The following is a 20,836-nucleotide window of genomic DNA, read 5'->3' on the forward strand; positions in this document are numbered from 1 at the left end:
TATTTTAGTTCACAATGTTAAGACGTTTATGTCGACATCGATTTCTAAGTCATAAAAAAAGAGTTCATGTTTATCTGACTGCCTGTCTTCACAATGTGCAGTAATTTAGAAAACTGAGGATGCAACCCATCGTGATGCGTCGTGATATTGACAGAATAATGGTAATGGATTCATGAGACGCGTGAAGATGCACAGACCTTTAACTTAGACAGGTCGGAACCAGACGGAGGGTCGAAAAGCCAGCAGGTACGTGACCACACGGCGAGGCAAGCGTGGCCTCTCAGATGCCGTCACTGAGCCACAACGACCCCCAGGAGAGCACGCTTTAAAACTCACACTGCAGGATCGATGCAGGGAAACATCAAGCAGCCCAGGGGAGGAGCAGACAGGATGCAAGGACACAAAGGCAGAACTCCAGGTCAGGGTCAGAAGGCAGAAATGTTTACCAGGAGATCAGCGTGGTTCAGAGGTCAGAGGCAGCCAGCGTCCGTACCAGGTATCAATCAAAGAGTGAGGAAAGTCTTGCATGAAGCGAAAAAACAATCTGGGAGTCCCTGTGTTCTTCTTCTTACATTTTCTACTTCTTCTGTTTTACGCCACCTGCAGGATCCTTTCTCCTTCACTGTGTCACTACTCAAATCTGCTCGTCAAGTCCCGCCGTATCTAAATATCCCTTTCCTGCCTTGCGCACTTTCTACCCCCTCCAAGAAGCTTTTCACTTTGGCGTCCATCCGTCCTACTTCCTGCAACCATGATGCCATTACTTACCTTTTGTGTTTGAATATTCTGCATGATCTGAGGCTATGTTCTACCATCTCTGTTTGTTGACAATCATCACACAATCCTGTTGGATGTTTTGGCAGTCAGAGCAGACGAGAGGCAGCTGTGTGCTCAGGTGAGCTGAGTCGGCCGATGAGGTGGGCGTGGCTGGCTGGCAGAGAGAGGAGCAGAGGCGGGGTGAGGGGAAAAGTACTGAGTGACTGAGAGAAGGCAGGTGAGCACAACTGTGAGAGTAAAACTAAGAATGAATCATGTTTAAGAATCTTTCTGCCATAATCGAGCGGCCCTTTCTGGCGGAGGAAATAAACGTTTTGACAATGAATGTATGAAGGAGAAAGATCAAGCAACATGCATGAAAAGCACAGACTGTAAATATGAGTGTTTGAAGCCTGAGTGACGTCACCCGTCTGTTCCTGCAGGGGGCGCTGGAGGCTCATCGTCAGCAGCCGCCATGCTGGAAATGCTGGCCCTTTCCGAATAGTCACAGTTCAGTATGCAGTACGTACTTTTCAGTATGGAGTTTCAGTATACTGAACCCTCGTGGTCATTCAGGATGCATTTTTTGGGTCCACCTCAGTAGACTGAACATTTCAGTATGGATACTAACTTCTGGGTTTCATGCAGTATGGATCGGATGCGTGCTTTCAGGAAATTAATTGTATTTTACCACCCACAATGCTGTGCGAAATTAAACGTAAATCGTCATGTCACGTCCGCCTCCAAATCAAAACAAACGAGCGTGGATTAATTGAATTAATTTTTAATCTAGAGTTAAAATCCCGACTGAAATCACTACTTTAAATTAACAACAGAAAATATAACAAATGTCTGAATTATTATAAAACCTTTCCCCCTCTATTTAAATAATGATTTCACTATTTAAATAATGATTTCACTATTTAAGTGCGTCTTTATTTGTTTATTTTACTTTATATTCTGTATATTACTGTCTTTCATTTGTACTTTTCTTTATGTACTGTATGTTATTTAGTTATTTAATCTGCCTTTTACTTGATTTACATTGTGATATTGTTTTTTGTTTACCTGACTGTATATGCGCATTACTCTTCTTGAATAAAGCTAAACAAACAAAAACAAAACAAAAAAAAACGGGTGAATGCGGCCGGTTCGGGAAACGTAAATGACATCACTTCCATACTGAATGAATCAGAAGAAGTAGGCACAAATATCTGCCTACTGTGTGTGCCTACTGAATAGTAGATACTAACAGTATACAGCACGGATAGTACGTACTGCATACTGACTACTGCCTACTGAAAGATTGAGTATGTACTTGACAATTCGGATATGGCCGCTGTCTCAGCCTAACTTTTAGTCAACCTAATGACAGGCTGAGAGCTGGAGCTGAGGCGGGTTTTAAGACTCTTGACGAACTGATGATTGACAGGCACCAACCTGTCAATGAGCACAGCACACTGAGAAAAGGATTCAGACTCAGACTAAATCAGTCTGAAACATAGAACGGACAATTTTATGAGAGGGGAGAAGTATGTATTACGCTGTGTCAAGTTCTTTTTTAATTCAAATTTCAGAAGGTGCCGGTAATGCAACATACATGTCCAACTTGAACGCCAGCGTGACTTGGCGGTCGACTTGCAAGACTTAGCTAGCAGGCTGATTCTGTTGAACTACATTTTGTAGGATTGATAAAAAGGCAAATATTTGCATTAAAGTGTCGTATAGAGGACTCTACTCTTCTTTTCACATCACGTCTTACCTCAGGAGACCCCCCGCCCCCCCTCCTGTCTGACAGGGCTCGTCTCCAGCTGTGAGGTGCATGTGTGAATCACCAGATCAGGAGAATATCAGGAGCAATCCTCCTGAAACGATTACATTATATATTAATATTTTCAGGAGTGCATGTGTGAAAACGATTATATTGACCCCTCATACAGTTTGTGTTTTCTGACGGAGCTGAAATCAGTTCTGACTCAGTGTTTCAGCTGCTGTGGACTCGGAGCGTCGGAGGAAATCCATCCTGCAGTCAGATAAAAACACACACCTCTGATCTGTAACTCACCGCTGCCTCTCTTCATGTCTGCAGACGCAGAAAGCCGAGCGTCCTATCAGGAATCAGACAGGAGAGGAAAATCAGCCTTTAAGAGCTTCTCCATCCAGACACACAGGTGGAGGAGACACACTGTCAGACTGCATCCGGTCTTCAGAGAAGAGGGTCATGTCAGTCCTTTAAACCAGACCCAATTCTCACAGTGTGACGGAGACTGGAGTTTATCTGCTGCTAACACCACCACTTGATCTTTAGCTTGTGATTCTAACATTTCATTGAGGACTTCTTAGAACTCTTATTCAGAACATCTTCAGAAAAAACGTAAGAAAAAACTGATGAGCTTCAAGTTTTCAAACTCGGGCTCTCTCCATGGTGCTGAAAGAGAGATTTGCCAGATGCATGTAACTTTAGTAATCAACTCTCTAAAATAACCAAACCCTCTGTTTATAGATGATCTAAGGACAAGGAATTACATTTTAAAAGAACCTGTTCCCCATTGAGTTAAAACAGAAATCCCTGTGGATGTTTGTGGTTATGTTGAGGTTAAAAGATTTCTTTATGATAAATGTTTATTCAACGGGGGCAGCTTTATCGGTCAGGTTTGCTCACAAATAGAAGGAGTTTGACTGATAAGCATAAACCTCAAATATTAAACCATAAAGACTAATATGTACAAGATTTGAGGCCTTAGTGACGTCTCTGGTCTGTCCCTGCAGGGGACTCCAGTAGGGACAGGGGACTGTCCCTGCTGGAGTCCCATCGATGGTGGTCTCCATGCTGGAAATGCTGTCTCAGCCTAACTTTCAGTCAACATAGCAACAGGCTGAGAGCTGGAGCTGAGGCGGGTTTTAAGCCTCCTGACAAACCGTTACACCGCGCCCACCTGTCAATCAGGTCAGCAACACACCTTATTGTGAATAACTCTTATCCTTCATCAAATCAAAACTGATGAGTCATCAAAAGATTCACCCCGTACAGTGTGTGTCGATCGAGACATGAGCTAATCAGACCTATTTGTTTTTTTTAACCAGGCTGTAAACATGTTAATCTCTGCTGTAAAAACAGGCTTTTTAGAATGGGTGTGTATGTGACTTCCCGTGCTTCTGCAGCCAGCCTCTAGTGGACACTCAAGGAACTGCAGGATTTTACACCACAGCATTGGCTGGAGGTTGCCGCTTGGAACATACTTACACACTGCAACAACAGGATAAGTTCAAAACAAACAACATATCACATTTACGATCAACGTAACACAGTCAAAGACACTCACAACAGTAACGGCAACATCCCTCACACGAGCAAACACAACACATTCACAATCTCTGAATGAACATGTTACACTTGCTTAGCATTGACCAAAGCTACATATACCTCGCGCCGCTTGCCGAGGGTGCTAAACTGTTTCCTGTTGATTGGAGATCCCAAACGAAGCTTCACACTTAGTTCTAAGTTTGAATGTCATGTTATGAGCGGCACAAATAACATGGCACACACATTTGATGTTACCTGCCCGTGCTGTGATCAGCCAATTGTGTGGAGCTTGTGACATTTTTTATGCTAGTTCAAGGGCCCAGAGCTTCAACCCCGGAACATGAATAATTCATTACAAACCGATGATACACGCCCACTTTCTGCTAAGCTAAGCACCAGTCCGGAGAAAGTGTGCAGAGCGAGTTAAAATCAGAAAAGTTTTTTTTTTTTTTCTTGACAAAAAGTTTGGCACAGTGAGAATCCAGTCTTAGTATTTCACACACACACACACACACACACACACACACACACACACACACACTAGTTGCCCTTTACTCTTCAGCCCTTGGGTGATATCCTTCTGCTGCTGCTTGCTGACTGACTGACATTTACTGTAAGGACGTTTTAAAAAAGCCTTTTGGGAAGAAGTCTGTTCAAATTCAAGGTCATTGTGCTGAAATGATTCTGTGACAGAGGTAATGATTCAATTATTTCTGCACAGAAAATAATGTCAACAGTTGATTTAATCTGAATTAGCGTCCTCTTTACTCTGGGGAGTTAACATTGGACATTATGATATTAAAATCTGCTGCACAGACTACAGGACTGAATGTTTTTATTTAACTCACTTTTCATTAAAACGGCTGCAGAGTTTCCCTGAAGGTCAGGAGAGTCAGGACGCGGGAGAAAGAGGAGGATGAGACCAATTTAGTTCCATTACCCGAGATAAGGACGGCTCAGATGGTTTCCTCGGCTCGGTTCAGGTCCAAGGACGGACACAATACTGACGGCCGGCGGAGCAGAGAGACGGAGAGGAAACATAAAAGGAGGGTCGAGTCAGAGGCCGAGTGAGAGATTGGAAATATAACAGAGGTGAAAAGGTGCAGAGGGAATCAGAGACTACAGAGAAATTATCCGGACAGAGGTACAGACACACAGACTGCATCTGTTGTTCTCCTGTTTTTATTCTTTGGAAAAGGATTACAGTTTTCTGGTCGGACTCGGTGTCAGGATGTACAGATTTTAGGACTCTGAGGCAATTTAAGATTCTAAGAGCAATGACTTCACAGTAATCATATGAGTGAAGACACTGCTGGAGCATTTCTTTTTTATCAGCCATGAAGCCTTTAAGAGTTCTCCAACACGGATGGTGAAATTCATCATAAAAGATGAGTAACGGTAAAAAAGTCAGGAAGTTCACTCAGAGTAAAAGTTTCTGCCTTCATGATTTATTCCCTCTTTCAAGCTTCATATTCAGAAACTTATAAAGAAGCTTAAAGGGGACATATTATGACAAATCCACTTTTAAAGTATTGTTGAACATATTTTTGGGTAACCTGAGTGTCTACTGACCCACAACATGTGAAATAAACCCATCCAGTCCTTTGTTTGTGGTCTGCATAAGTCTTACAACACAGAGAAAAATGCTCTGTTTCTAATGTGCGCTCATTGTGATGTCACAGTGGGATTCTGGAAAAAATAAAATCCCCTCCCCTCCCCTGGTATCTCCACCCATGGACTCCACCCCCAGCCTAGAACAAAACTTTAACGCTGGTCCGCCATTTATATTCTCACTAGTGAAGGAGTGATGACTACGGGGAAAACTCAGGGGGGGCTCATTGCATTTAAAGAGACACACACACCAAAACGGAGTGTTCTGAGAGAGCTGGTTCATACAGGGTCACAAACATCCTCTGGTGCTTGATTCATGTTATATTTTGACAAAAGCACAGCACAGATGTTTCATTTAGACCACAGGGGGACTGTTTGAAAAGGTGTAGAAGGGGGATGATATGTCCCCTTTAAGGTGCGGCTGGGTTTTTATTTAGAAACAAATCTTGTTTTTCTTTTGCTGACTTGTTGCTGTTACTTTCTCAGTGCCTAAAATCTTTGGATACGGTCTATCATGGTCCGTTGGGATTCATAACAAATCTCAGGACTCTGACTCATCATTGTATTCTGTATAATCGAGTCGACTGGCCTGCATTGCCTCAGAATTGGAATGTCCTTTTCTATAAGGCTATACTTTAAGGCAGGGTTGGTAATTTCCTCCAGATCCACTTTTTAAGATTCTGGTTGAAATTGTCTTTAGGTCCTGACAGAAATTAATAACTCATGTTCTCTTAAAAAGGAACGAGGAAAATCCGTCATCTGTAGCAGTTATAAGCCTGTAAAAACATCAACCAATGTCTGCACGAGGTACCAATCTGATGAATGTCTCCCTGCTCGCTGTCTACCTCTTGTATGCTCTAGCCCACACTCAAAACGGTCACAGATGACGGAGTTGAATGAGACATGAGACAATGTAGTTTCTACACAATGCAAGAGATGAGCTGAAGTCCATTTCTGGAGCAACAGCGCTCGTGCATGTAAGTGAGGGGGCGTGGCTTTAGAGGGAGCACAGAGGGGGGGGGGAGAGCAGACGGAGCACTGAGGGAATGGTACTTTCAAAATCATGCTAGTTGTAGAAAATTACCAACCCTGCCTTTAACATGCTTCCCTCATACTTAACTGTAATCATGTGAAACGGGCTGGAAGCTTCAGCCTTCACTTTGCAACCCGTTCACAAAACATAACGTTATCTGTTCCCAAAGTGCGTCTTGAAACGGGGAAAAGGAGTTTCAGGGTCGATGCTCCTGCAGGAGGATCTGTGTCTGAGGAGCTGGTTTCTTTAAATCTTTTTAAAAGTAGACTGAAGGTGTTGTAATTATTCTGTGTTTTATGTCGTGTTGTGCTAAAATAAAAAGACATATTCTCCCGGACTGAATCACGTGATTAAACCTCAAACCGCTGGCTGAGCATCTCTGACACCACACATAAAATGAACTCCTCTCTGTCTGCTCTGAAGGTTTTCCACGTTGGCACTGTTTCACAGACGAGCTGTCAGGCTGCAGTGGAGTCGAGCAGAAGCACAGTTTGGGGACATTGAAGTTCCCACAGAGGAGAACTCATCATTATTCAGCGTGTGACGGAGCTCCTGGCTCTACCACGGCCTACTTTCTGGAAATCCTCTTTGTCAGAATTTGGACCATTTTGCCGCTGAACACAAGAAATACAAAAATACTCAGAGCAGCTCTGCTCTCTTATGGCTGGTTAGAAAATCTTATAACCGATTTCTGTGTGTGTGTGTGTGTGTGTGTGTGTGTGTGTGTGTGTGTGTGTGTGTGTGTGTGCAGGTGTGTGTGTGTGTTTGTTTGTCCAACGATCTGAAAATAAAGGATTCTTCTCTTTCTCTGTTTGCTGTTACTGTGAGGCTGGGGATGCACAGGATTGACTCTGCTGCTGTTTTCTAACCAAATGTGTCTGATGTATAAAAGACAGCTCCAAGTCTCCCTTCAGGAGGGGGGTGACTCTGAAATCCTTCATGTCAGGCATGATTGGGTCTTGTTGGTGCAGGATCAGCGGTAATGAGGGCGTTGTACTGGACCGCCGTGGTGAAGAGGGAGATGAGCCTGAATGCAAAGCTCTCGATTTAACAGTCGGTCTGTGTCCAAACCTCAAGCTATGATCATGAACTCTGGGTAGTGACCGGAAGAGTGAGATTGTGGATACAAGCTTCTTAATGTACTCAACCTTAGACATAAAGCGAGGAGCACAGATATCCAGATAGTCCAGCAGATGCGTGTTCGGTCCTTCTCTGCACACCTCCATGGCAGCTCCGTCAGCGAGAGAGCTACAACGCCTGCTACAAGACGTCAAAACAGAATGAACAACAAATCATCATCAGGAAGACAAAGCTACATGTTGTTAGCAAGTTGTTCTCTTTATTCCAGCCTGTGGCTGTGATCTTGTAGTTCTCCTGTGATCTTGTAGTCCTCGCGATCTTGTAGTTCTCCTGTGATCTTGTAGTCCTCGCGATCTTGTAGTTCTCCTGTGATCTTGTAGTCCTCGCGATCTTGTAGTTCTCCTGTGATCTTGTAGTCCTCGCGATCTTGTAGTTCTCCTGTGATCTTGTAGTCCTCGCAATCTTGTAGTTCTCCTGTGATATTGTAGTTCTCCTGAGATCTTGTAGTTCTCCTGTGATCTTGTAGTTCTCCTATAATCTTGTAGTTCTCCGGTGATATTGCAGTTCTCCTGAGATCTTGTAGTTCTCCTGTGATCTTGTAGTTCTCCTATAACCTTCTAGTTTTCCTGTGATGTGTTTACAGCTGCTCAGGGCTGCGCTCATGCACCAGTAATGGACCCAGCGGGGCAGCGTGTCACATGAAGCTTTAGTTTTAACTCGAAAAGCCCGACAAGCCCGACCAAGTATCGTTCATGTCTGGGAAACACCGGGCCTCATTCTTCAACAACAGAGGTTCCCACTTAGTCCAAAGAGAATCGTTTTGACAGAATGAGACATCAAAGTGCAGGTCGGACCGGTTTGTGACAACATTCATGTGTGTGTGTGTGTGTGTGTGTGTGTGTGTGTGTGTGTGTGTGTGTGTGTGTGTGTGTGTGTGTGTGTGTGTGTGTGTGTGTGTGTGTGCACGCACTCCAGACTATCCAGCTTTCTTCTGTCCACAGTGAGCAGGCTTATCTCTTTCCCACACAATCACACAAATAAAAGAACAATGAAAGCGTCTCCTCACAGCTCCGTTTCACTTTTCATTCACTAAAGAGTGTTTTTAATCGCGGTGTATCTGTGAAGAGGACTGGTCATTGAAGTTGTTTACGTCTTCCTGTTTTTAATTACGTGGAGAAGGAGCTCGATTCAGTGGAACGGAGACCTCGACCGTGATGAATGAGCTGTCATCTCCAATTGTTGCTGAACCTGGCTCTCCTTGACGCCTGGGGATTCACGCTGCAGCGCCTGTGCTGCAGCTCCACACGGGCAGGAGGTCAATGGTCATGCCCGTATGCTAATGATGCTACAGGCACACAGACGGACGACTTCTAATGTACCCAAAGATGAGGCAGCTCGCTCTGTTATCAGGGCAACACGGAGAAACACTTTACATCTTATCTACATGAGACGCTGCAGCAGAGTCCGGGTCACATGTTTCTGCAGAGTCTGAGGAAGGACGGGTTGATGTTTCTGGAACAGTCGCCCTGCAGAAATCCACAGAGGAGTAAAGTTTGTGCAGAGCTGTGACAGGTGACATTACTGTGACCCTGTCCACTCTCTCTGCAGGGAGACATCCTACTTCTGCAACAATGGACGTCAAACAGCACGCCGCCTGAATGTCACAGTGGAGATAAGAGAAGAATCTGCTGTCAGGCCTCAGAAACTGTAAGAGACCTTTGAAGAATGACCTTGACATCAGACTTTCATGCAATCTAGCACGCTGATAATGTACATTTTGGTGGCAGATTTCATTTAATTTGGTCTAATGTGCAGGGAGATGAACAGCGGCGTGACCTTGTCACAGCGGCGTTCTGCACAGCAACACTTCATAATGTGAACACTAATTTGAGGATTGAAGCAAAAACAGTCACGCTCGAGTTTCTTTCCCCAGTAAATAGTAACTTTAACAAAGCAGTAACTCCGTTAATAACTTTAATAACTTTTTGATAGTAGTAACTGTAACTAATTACTCTTTTTCACCAAAGTGCCCAACACTGGTTATAACACTGATTCTGATTCTGATTATAAAAAACCTATTTTATATCATCAGCACTTTCTCACATGAACCATCTCTGCACACATTAGCACACAGGAGGCGGACTGAGCGACCTCGACGATCGGCCTCATTCCTGTCCTCCCTCCCGCGATGAATCGTCCTGATCCGGAGTGCACTTCATTAAAATGTATAGAGACAGCGTCATGTGAGCACAAATCCTGAGCTGGAGCCGAGCCAAACCACGGATAACACAGGTCCGATTGCTGCTCCGCACATTAACCTCCTCCAGGTGAGCCTGTGGATGGATGTTCAGCTGCTCAGGGACACGACCCGAGTTAAAGTACCTGCTGCTTCTGCTTCTTCACCCTGAATCATTTCAGACTCTTCATCTCAGTGACACGAGCTGCAGCTGAGAACTGGCTCTTATCCCCGTGATCGAATTAGGTTTAACTGCTGCAACGACCACGGAGGAATCAGGATGGATGTCACGACGAGGACAGAGGAGGCCGTTTGGCTCACAACAGAGCTTCTTTTTGTCAGTCGTTTGGGAGCCAATAATATCTGTCTGCAGCCGACAGACTCTCTGTGGGAGTCTAAACGTACAAAAAAGGTGCAGTTCCTGGAGTGTCCACTTGAGGCTGTCTTCAAAAGTGAGTCAATCCCCAAAGAGACCCAACAGCAGAAATAAAAAAACATTTACAGCCTGGTCCAAAAACCGTTTGGGTCTCTATGCACATTTCTATTAAAGTAATGCAATGCCCTATGTCTGCTTAAAGGAAGAATAGGTGACTTTTTGATCCACTAGATCCACCTTGAGCACCAGCATGAAATCAAAACAACTCACGCTGCATTGTTGTGTTAGCATGCTAATGTTAGCGCTCTGTAGATTTTAGCTCGTAGCTTCACACTGCATGTAAATTTACACGAAATGAGCGGGATCTAAAAACTCTTACATGACATTCAAATAAGCAGTGAGTACAGTATGTTATTCTTCTTTTCTCTAGTCCCTCAATTAAACAACTTTTATATGCAAGGGGACGAGCCGGCCGGCCGGCAGAGAGAACTCCCATGAATCCCCGCCAGCCTCAACATCGTCTTTTTGTTATTGTTTTGATTGAGAGCCCCCTGGTGGTGGAATTTAAACACTGCACATTTAATGAATGACATTATGAAGAGGCCTCATATTTGTAGTTTTCAGTCACGTGACTGGGAGGAAGGTCCAATAATAAATATGTTTATTTAGTCCCTTTAGCATGTCTTTAAAATGAACACGCTTCGTCTGTGTCTGTTGCAAACAGGTAGAGAGCAGAGGACAGAGACAAAAATGTGACCTGGTCCCAACCTGTGGTCTGTTGACGGCTTCACATCACTATGCAAACACTGACGTCTATTAAAGGGATATCGTTGAAACATGAATCTGTATTGACATTGGGTCATATATGTAATAGAAATGTGAAATACATTTTGAAGTTGGTGCCTTCTTGACCGAGAAAAGGCAGAAAGTGTCTTTTTGGCTCACGTGGATGAAAGACAACAACTCCCAGAATGCACAGCACTGCAGGTCACTCCCACTAAGGTCCTCGATTTACAAACATTAACTACATTTCCTCAACTGACTCAGAGATTTCTTCCAGAAATTCCTGGCAGCAAACAGACTCTATGTCTGTGTCCATAGACAAACAGTGAGAGCACCGACACTACCAGTCCGCCCCAGCTTGAGCCGCCCCCGGCTCCTCATTGTCACCACCGCCAACAGCCGGGTCTCCTATCTCGGCTGCAGCATAAGACCGGCCTGTACCAGGTTTCTAATGATACAAAGCTTAATGCAGATGGGTGAAGTATCCCTTTAAATGTCCTGGAGAAGAAAATACAGAGAGACCCTTTCTAATGTAGGCTGGAAATCAAGAATCGTTTTATAAACTAGTTGGGTGCCAAAGAGGTCATTTCTTGTTGCCATGGTAACAAACGGGTGCCGATATCATTTGTTTTTATTAGTGTCGTATCAGAATAAAGAATTCTGGTTTGGTGACGACTCTCTGGTCCGGCCTCTGAAGTGTCGGCTCAGTGCGGATGTTTGTTTGAGCTCAGAGTTTAAATATTGACTCTCTGATCGGACTCTGAGGATAAATCTCTACTGAAGAGCAAACAGCATTCATCACCTCCTGAATCCACCAGTTTATTATTCCAGCATCTCAATAATTCATCGCACAGAGCCGAGGAAGAAAAGGAATGTCTGCCTTTAACATCCCGAGTTTTATGGGAAATTATGTTTTTCATTAACATCACGAGGCACTAAGCACAGATATATGTAGGGATAATCTTTAGGATCGGTGTTTCCTTTGGGGGAAATGTGCTGACTGGACACTTCCTGCGGATTGCAGCGTGCAGCCGTCTCACGGTGAGAGGACGAGGACAGGAGCTAATACGGTCTGTTTAATGATCGGATAACCCCGCCTCCATGTGAAGGAATTATCTACGATGATGCTGATGCGACAAAATCTGCTCGTACAAAAAATGAAAGCATGAATTATCCCTGCAGAATATCGGCATCCCACGTTTTGATGTCACTCAAAGTAAAGGAAGCTGCAGGTTCTGATCTGATCTGTTACTCCGGTTCACCGCTGTGGAAGTGGGGACGTTCAGAATTGAATCAAAGGAAATCTGAAGTTACAACGTTCACTTCGTGTTCAACTTTTTACAAGATATATTCAAAATCTGGACACAAAGTGAGGATTTTAACTTTTATAAGTCATAGTGAGAGAAGCTCTGATGTGCGTTCCTGTACAAACCGTCACAACTCAGAGCCGTCTGAAGTGCTCATGTCGGTGTAAAGCTGCAGATTAGAGCTGCAGGAGAGCTCAGCCCGATGTTCGCTTCACACAGAGATGGTTTTGTGTTTGTTTGTCGTCCTCCATTCATGGAGATTAAAGTCTAAAGATGATTATTCTAACACAAACCAACACTTATGGCGTGTAAACAAAACGCTGCAGTTTCACTAAATGAAATGAAGCGGCCACATTTACATAATTTTCTTCTCGATCGTTTTAAGAGGAGGAAGGCTTCAAAGCAACAACATGTAGGGACCTGGTTTGGAGCGGTTTGGTACTAACTTAAGGTCTTGACGTGCAGCTGCACTACTTTAAATCGCACATGTTGACCTGCTCACCGACTCTGGCGTTATTACCAGTCAGAGGGCGGAGAATTCGACAAAGACGTGAGAGGCCAAAGAACGACGTCAACTCACAAGGTTCAGTAAGATTACAGGATTTAGATCAAATCTGACTCTGCTAGCGTCTACAGCACGTTGTTAGCTAACTGTTAGCATGTTTAGTATGTGTTTGTCTATTCAGCTGTTACCATGACGACTATAGTCTGTGGCTAAATGTCTCTATCAGAGAGGCTCATTTATTACATGCTAGTTGAGATAGTTTTGTAAGGTTCAAACTTATAAAGCTAACTTGAAGCTTGGTGAGGAGAGAGAAGACTTTTTGGTGTCAGATGGATTAATTGATTTCTTTGTATCAAACCTGAGACATAACTCAGGTTAGAGGACTTCCTGCAGCCGCTAAAGCTGCTAAACATGAGACAACGATGACACCGCTAACGATACAAGCTAACGTTACGTCTCCATCTATTCTGAATAATATCTGCAGGGATGAACACTCTGCTTCTCTCTCTCTCTCTCTCTTCTTATCCTCATCCGTCTCCGTCCTCTTCCTCTTAGTCTCAGCCGTTGTATCAAACAGTACAGAGATGGGCTAACTGGCTGCTTTGTAGCTGAAGGCTGCTGTGTGAACTAGCGCCATAACTACGTACACACTTCTCACCAGATGACCTCGACCCGCTGACAAAGTTACATAGTGCTGAAAACAGGCGAGCGGAACACTCTGTGGACGCCATGAGAGAGACGTCATGAGAGAGACGCCATTCTCCCTGTTGGAGATTATTGTTAATTTAGATCGACTTTGAAACGACTGATTGAAGGAGGAGGATTTACAGACTGTTGATTTAAGTAAATGGTGCATTTAAATGAAGGAATACAGATGTTTTACTCAGTTTTGCCTGCATGCCGAGGTCGGTATGCTCCTCTGCGGAGCGTGCAGTAGTGTTGTTTAATATCAGTATTATCGTTTGTTTTCTAATCTGTCAGTCAGGTTAGTGTCCCTCAGATTCTGCTCCCATTGGCTGGTTCACTGAATACAGACTCTCGATTGGCTATGGGAGATTAAGTCCCGCCTCCTGCACGGAGAAGTCCGAGAGTGCAGACTCAGAGTAGGAGAAATTAAACGAGTGCTCCTCACATAGAGAGAAATTTATTTCAAACCAGTACAAAACTTGTTGAAAACGTCTAGCCTGCAGTTAGACGACACTTGGAGAAGAAGGAGAGATAACCACCGGACTTCTGTGCCAGGAGTTTGAGAGCTTTGGGCAGTGTCTTGGCTAGGTTTTTGAGGTATCCTGAAACCTTCATAGATTGGATGTGGATTCTCCTTGACGAAGGAGATGGCGAGCCGACCCTGAACCTGTGAGGAGGAAACCAGAATTTCCTCCGTCCCATCACTTGAGTGTACCAGTGTGGTAGGACTGTTGAAGCCCGACTTAAGACCACCTGACTTTTGGATATTTCAAAATAAGAGCTCTTGAACTAAATGACATTGACCTATCTGACTAAATCTTAACTGACTTGACTTCAACACAAGAACATTCAAACTTTAAAGGAGAACTAAAAGAACGTTCAACTCTTAAAAGAGCCTTTTTGAAGGGATCTGTGTTTATTTGTTGTTTATGTACACTGTAAACATTTTGGTTACACTGAATGCCCGTTAATGCTGCATTTAATATTTCAAAAGCATTTTGTGCTGGTTTAAAGGAGACATTTTGTTTCAATATATATCTTTCATTTAAAATACACTGTGGCTCCAGTTCTTATTGTGTCTGTCAAATTACCTTTAAACCCCTCCTGAGAACCTAGACACTGGTCCATTACATATTTGAATATACACTGTTATCCCAAGTGGGTTACATGTATATATATATATATGTATATATATATATGTATATATATATATATATATATATATATATATATATATATATATATATATATAATTTCTTCATATGAAATGTTTAAAGTGCATCCGTCTCCCAAAGTTAGGTAACTCATTTATTGACTGACTGATTATCGGATTAAAGTTTTTATTATAAATCATGTTTCTCATCATGTAATTCATAATTCATGTGAATTCATTTTGCTAATGGGACTCTTCCCTCCTCCTCCTCCTCCTCCTCCTCCGCAGCACGTCTCTGTGTGGTCTGTTTGGCGTGACGTCAGTCCTCGCTGTACCTCGTCTGAAGGACACTTTGTTCCCTTCATGCTGAGAACACTCAGAGACTGTTTCAGGCCGAGGTGTCAGATTTCCCCCGTACACGAGGAAGTAAACACACTTCTCTTGATAAGAACATAAACACATCTGTGTTCAGAAGGAATTCATCAGAGATCGGAAAACGCAGTGACGCACCAAAACGCTGCACGTGACGCACGCCACGTGAATACGCCGCTTCAGGAGCACCGACATGCCGCTGTTTTTCAAGGCAGGCCAGTTTCACATGGACATGGCACAGTCATTTAAGCTGCATTTACCGGTGGCCTGACGGTGGGGGGTCAGCTCCATGTATCACATTAATACTTTATTGACGTCAGTGCAACAAAATGAAATGTTTTTTTTCATGCAGGTCAGACTGAACGTTTTGTCGTCAGGTTTCTCCATGATGACAGTAAAGTAGTTTCATATTCATTTTGTTACAGATGATACCAGGAAGCTCGTAGCAGAGCTAATCCCTGTTCACAAGGTTAGCCGCAGCCAGTCCGAGTAATCGATAGCAGAAAGTGAGATCACACTTGTATTCATCATATAAAACCTCCGCCATGCTGCTGACCAGTCTGACTGGTTCATGCTGCTGGACCTATAACAGATTTAAAGTAGCCAGTTCTTCGAGGCGAGGGTTTATATGATCGTCAGTCATGTCGCTGTCGAACCGGCATATTCATGTGCCATGGCATGTCTCGTGCCGATTTTTGATCTCGGCGTCACTCTGAAAATATGCTTCAGTTAGTGTGTCTTCACAATGAGAACGCCCTTTGCAGTAAACTAAAGATTGAAAAAGTAAAGTAAACCTAGAGCACCTTAATGTTTGGCATGTCGTATAAAGTATAATCAGACGACTCCTCTGTCTCCTCAGCTCTCTTTGTGTCTCTTTCAGCTCATGTTTCAGCCTGTTTTGGTTCAGTGTCATCATCATGTCAAACCGGGATTTTACTTTTAAGGAACAATATCTAACTTTCTCTGTGCGGTGTGTTCGAGGTCCCTCCTTTTCTCTGTGTTTCTCTGTGTTCAGGGTCTCGTCTTTCATCATGGAGATAATCTCTGGGATGGAGCAGATTGAGGGTTCTTCCTCTTCTGGAGGATCTATGTAATCATAGTGAGAGCTCTGCTTGTCTGCAGAGATCCTCACGAATGACAATGAGACCACACACACACACACACACACACACACAAACGCACAGACACACACACACACACACACACATACACAAACACACACACACACACACACACACACACACACACACACACACACACAGCTGGATATGACAGTGAGATGAATGAGGCAGAGAGGGAGAGATCAAACCTCTTCAGCCCACCTGCTCACACCTGTTCACCGTCTCCTCCAGAAGAGAGAGAGGGGCGAGCGAGAGAGGACTTCACAAGTCCTTGTAATTTATTATTTATAAAAGGTTTAAACAGGAAGCAGTTATTTACTTCACCATACAGCCCTACACTGCTCCTAGTGGTTATATGCAAATTGCATCTCGCGGACGTGTAGCGTTCATTTCTGAGGACGTGCAAAACCAACGCTCCAAACCGCCGCAGGTGAGCAAGTCCGATGTCATGTGATCGTGTCGTTAAAAGCAGCAGAGCGTCAGAGAACAACAACGATAGTTCTGTGTTGAGTGGTGCTGAAATTGATGAGTTTACTGAACTTCATGAAATACTTGTTTCCATGGGAATAACCACATATTCAACCTAATGTCAGTCCTCTCCATCTCAGTGCCAGGCTGATTTCTGTCCAAGCACGATCCAGCCTGCAGCCAATCAGATCACACGGAAACCAGAGCTCCAACACAGGAGACGGGTTCACTCTTTGGTGAGAACAAACAATGGAGGAGTTTGGAGAAAGAGGAAGAAGAGAGAGAGAGACCGGAGATATGTCATCTTCAGGACTGAAGACGAGTTTTTAGTTTCTCTGTTGTGCTCATATTTACAGCACACAGAGACATACAGTAATAATGGTTTTAAATGTTACAGAGCCGACTGTATCCCCTGATTCTTCTGATAAATGTTGCTGTTTAGACAGAGAGGAAGGAGCACATTCCTCTCGCTCATGAGTCGACTCTAAAATGACTCAAACTCTCTACATTTTTTTTTTTTAAGTGAAAAAAACGGAATGTTTGCATTATATCTTTTTTGATGTTTGGACTTAAAGGAGCAATATATAACTCTGACACCTAGTGTTTAAAATTGGTACTGCAGTCTAAATTCTAAACATTGTAGAGAGCCCCCGCCCCCTCCTCTCTAGAGTTGATGGACACTGAAGCTTCAGTGTTTATCCAGCTCTGCATCGGTCTGTAAACCTTTCTGCGTTCTAACCTCTCTCCATTTTTCAAAAGCATCTCCAATATTGATCCTAGTTTGAGCACGTTTCTGCTCGTGGAGCTTATTAGAAACATGCAGAGGCTTTTTAGGCCACAAAACAAATCCAGAGCATTCAGGAGCAGAATCTAAAGTTAGAAGGAGGACATACTGGCTGCTGCATTGTTGTCAGAGAAGCCAGCACTTCAACATAGCATGTTTCCTTAATGTCTGATCATATAGTAAGCTCACTTTATCATTTCACTCACTACACATCTCACTGATTGGACCTTTAAGGAGGAAGTTTGGTACTCATTCCTTTGCTCAGTCCTACTCGACCCTAGCTCATGATTACACCTGAAGTCAATCTGGCCCTGATTACAGAGCTCCTCTGTGATTGGCCCAAGAGGACAGGTAACAGAGTCATGAATGTGTGTGAGATCAGCAGACTGGTTGGTGTGGGAGACTTCAGAAAGACATTTTGACGTTGTGTTGCATTTTTGTGTGTGTTTATTTTGATGGCCCGGATAAATTCTGTTTCAACTGAAGAATCTGCGACCACATGTTGTCCATCCTTTCATTCCTCTCACTGCAGCCAGCCAGACACATAAACATCATTAGAAGAAACGCTCAAAGTGTTTTCGATGAAGCACGGCCGTGTTGTTGGTGTATCGATGGATTTTTTTGGCGTTTGTGTGTTGGAGCCTCATTCTAAAGTCTTTACTCTTATCTTAAAGAATAGAGGGTTTTTTTTTTCAATTAAATAAGAAATCAAAATCAAAATGTCTGCAGCCCGTTTGGATCCTGAGCGTTGTTGCTCGCGGCTCTGTCATATTTGATGTTTTTTTCAGATTGATGATGAAGAAAGAAAATAATAAAGCATCGAGGCGTCCTGGGGAAACGACGGTTCAGTTCAAAACATGCCGTTACATTCTGAATGGTTCTCTGTGTGAGTCTCTCCAATACATGATCATGCTAATTAATGTCTGTATGCATAGGATACAACCCCAGACTGTAAATATTACTGGACAAGCCTGAGTCTGATGTCACCCGTCTGTTCCTGCAGGGGGCGCTGGAGTCCCCTCGATGGCGGTCTACATGCTGGAAATCCTGTCTCAGTCTAACTTTCAGTCAACCTAACGACAGACTGAGAGCTGGAGCTGAGGTGGGTTTTACACCTCCTGACAAACCGTTACACCGCGCATGCCTGTCAGTCAGGTCAGCTGCACGCCTTATTGTGAATGACTCTTATCCTTCATCAAATCAAAACTGATGAGTCATCAAAACATTCACCCCCCCGTACAGTGTGTGTCGATCGAGACATGAGATGATCAGACCTGTTTGGTTTTTTGAACCAGACTGTAAACATGTTAATCTCTGCTGTAAAAACAGGCTTTTAGAATGGGTGTGTGTGTGACTTCCTGTGCTTCTGCAGCCAGCCTCTAGTGGACACTCGAGGAACTGCAGGATTCTACACTTCAGCATCGGAGGTTGCTGATGGTTAAATTTGCAGCAGTCGTGGCGTTTAATGGGGATTTAATCCGTTCTTTTAAAGTCCCTTTTCTCTGCTCTGCTTTCCTCAGCAGTGCAGACATCGCTCTCTTTCTCTCTTCCTGACGCAGCCTCGCCTGAGGAGAGATGTGATCCACGTTTAAGTTCAAGAAATATGAAAAAGGATGAATGTAGCCGAATATTTTAATGAAAAGGGGGCACGTGTTTTACAGTAACAGAATCCAAAAGCCTTTGAAACAACAATAAATAAAAATGTAAAATGATGTTTATCTTCTTTTAAAGCAACAGGGAGCCTCAGGATGAAGAGCTGCAGGTTGCATCCCCCCCCCACCCCTACCCCGTCACAGAGGAACACGCGGCCCTCAAATCTAAAACCCAGCTATAAACCTAAGGAGTGTTTTTATTTCAAAATTATGAGAAAGTTCTGCGCGAAAGCAACAAGTCTCCCTCCAACACGCCGTCACAGACCGATACTTCCCGAGTCTGCAGGATGAGCGAGGCTTCTCCAGACACAAACACTTCAATAAACGCTGTTCTCTGAATTACTCTGCAGTCTGGGATTGAATGGCACTGATTGCATTGATTGCAGAGGAGGAGGCGAGGCGCTCTTCTGCCTCGCACAAACACTTGTTGTTTTTTTTTCAGCTCTTCTGATTAATCATAAATGAAAAAAAAAGGAATCCAAAGACGAGAAAAAACAGAAACAATCTATTTTGGATGCTGCAGACTGAAAAACACAGAAATAACCTGCACCAACACGAGAAGCGGTGGGAGTCAACTGTTAGTTTATCCGCCTGAAAGTTGAGATTACATAACACAACAGAGAGTTCTTCCCACGATAACCTCGCTGTCTTTCTCACAGCGTTTTATCTCCTCGCTCCTTCTCCTCCTTTCTCCACCCCGAGGCTCATCTTATATTCTGATTAATTTCCCCACTATCAGCCCGCAGTTTAAAGCGCATGTCTAATTAAGGCATTGTGCCGGCTCAATCTTCTTTTCAGTAATTGCCCCCGTGCGCCGAGCTTTAGCGTGTATCTGGGTCAGAGCGGCACTGAACCCCGCGGTGCAGAGTGCTGGATGCTTTCTGGCTGTTTGAGCGCTCTTTTCACGCCGCGCTGCGATTCCCCTGATCTTTCTGCCTCTCTATCTCCGCTCCTCCACGCTCGATGGAAACATGCTCTGATGTGCTGCGGTGTTTCAGAGCGTGCAGGAAAATCATCGACGCAGCAACGCCATGCTGTGAGAGAGACGTGTGAAACAAAACATGTGGATCGGGCCGCTCCTCTGGGACCAGCGAGCTCCCTCTCATGTGCGTTAGCGGTGTGTTAAGCGCTGTAACGAGCAGCTTTAAATGTGCGTCAGCGATTTAAACTATGCAGAGTTACACGTTGGCGCTGTGAGTTTTTCTCGTGGCAGGGAGCAGGTGAACTCAGTGGTAAATTGAAAGGTTGCAGGCAATCATCCCCCCCTCCTCAGCTCAGTCGGCTGGGGGATTCAGTGTGAGGATGAAGAGGCAGCCAGTATAACTAATACAGCTCAGTCTGCTCACATACATACAGATATGTGAGCAGACTGAGCTGCAGCCTCTGAGGACCTGCATGTGTCTGTCAGGGGCTGGTTGTCGTGTTTCATAGTTTCCCACAGACTCGTCATGAGTACAGTGTGACTAATGCTAAGCTAGCTGATAATCGGGCTGCAGCTCTCAGAACAAATGTTCCTCCTTCAAACTGCCCAATAACAGGCATGCTAGCTTCCTGTCAAACTGGCGTGGTAAATGGTAAATGGACTTGAGCTTGTATCTTTATTTTCTA

The 20,836-nt window shown here is 44.0% G+C and overlaps 1 long non-coding RNA gene across 1 annotated transcript; it reads right to left on the reverse strand.

Moving 5' to 3' along the window:
* Positions 1 to 1,785: 1,785 nt before the first annotated feature.
* Positions 1,786 to 2,095, reverse strand: LOC132955868 (uncharacterized). The gene is made up of 2 exons (XR_009665961.1): positions 1,877 to 2,095; positions 1,786 to 1,844 (listed from the first exon to the last, which is right to left on the reverse strand). It is a non-coding gene; the product is annotated as an uncharacterized LOC132955868 (long non-coding RNA).
* Between the last annotated feature and the right edge of the window lie 18,741 nt (positions 2,096 to 20,836).

Source organism: Labrus mixtus, chromosome 21, assembly GCF_963584025.1.
Source record: "Labrus mixtus chromosome 21, fLabMix1.1, whole genome shotgun sequence".
Lineage (NCBI taxonomy): Eukaryota > Metazoa > Chordata > Actinopteri > Labriformes > Labridae > Labrus > Labrus mixtus.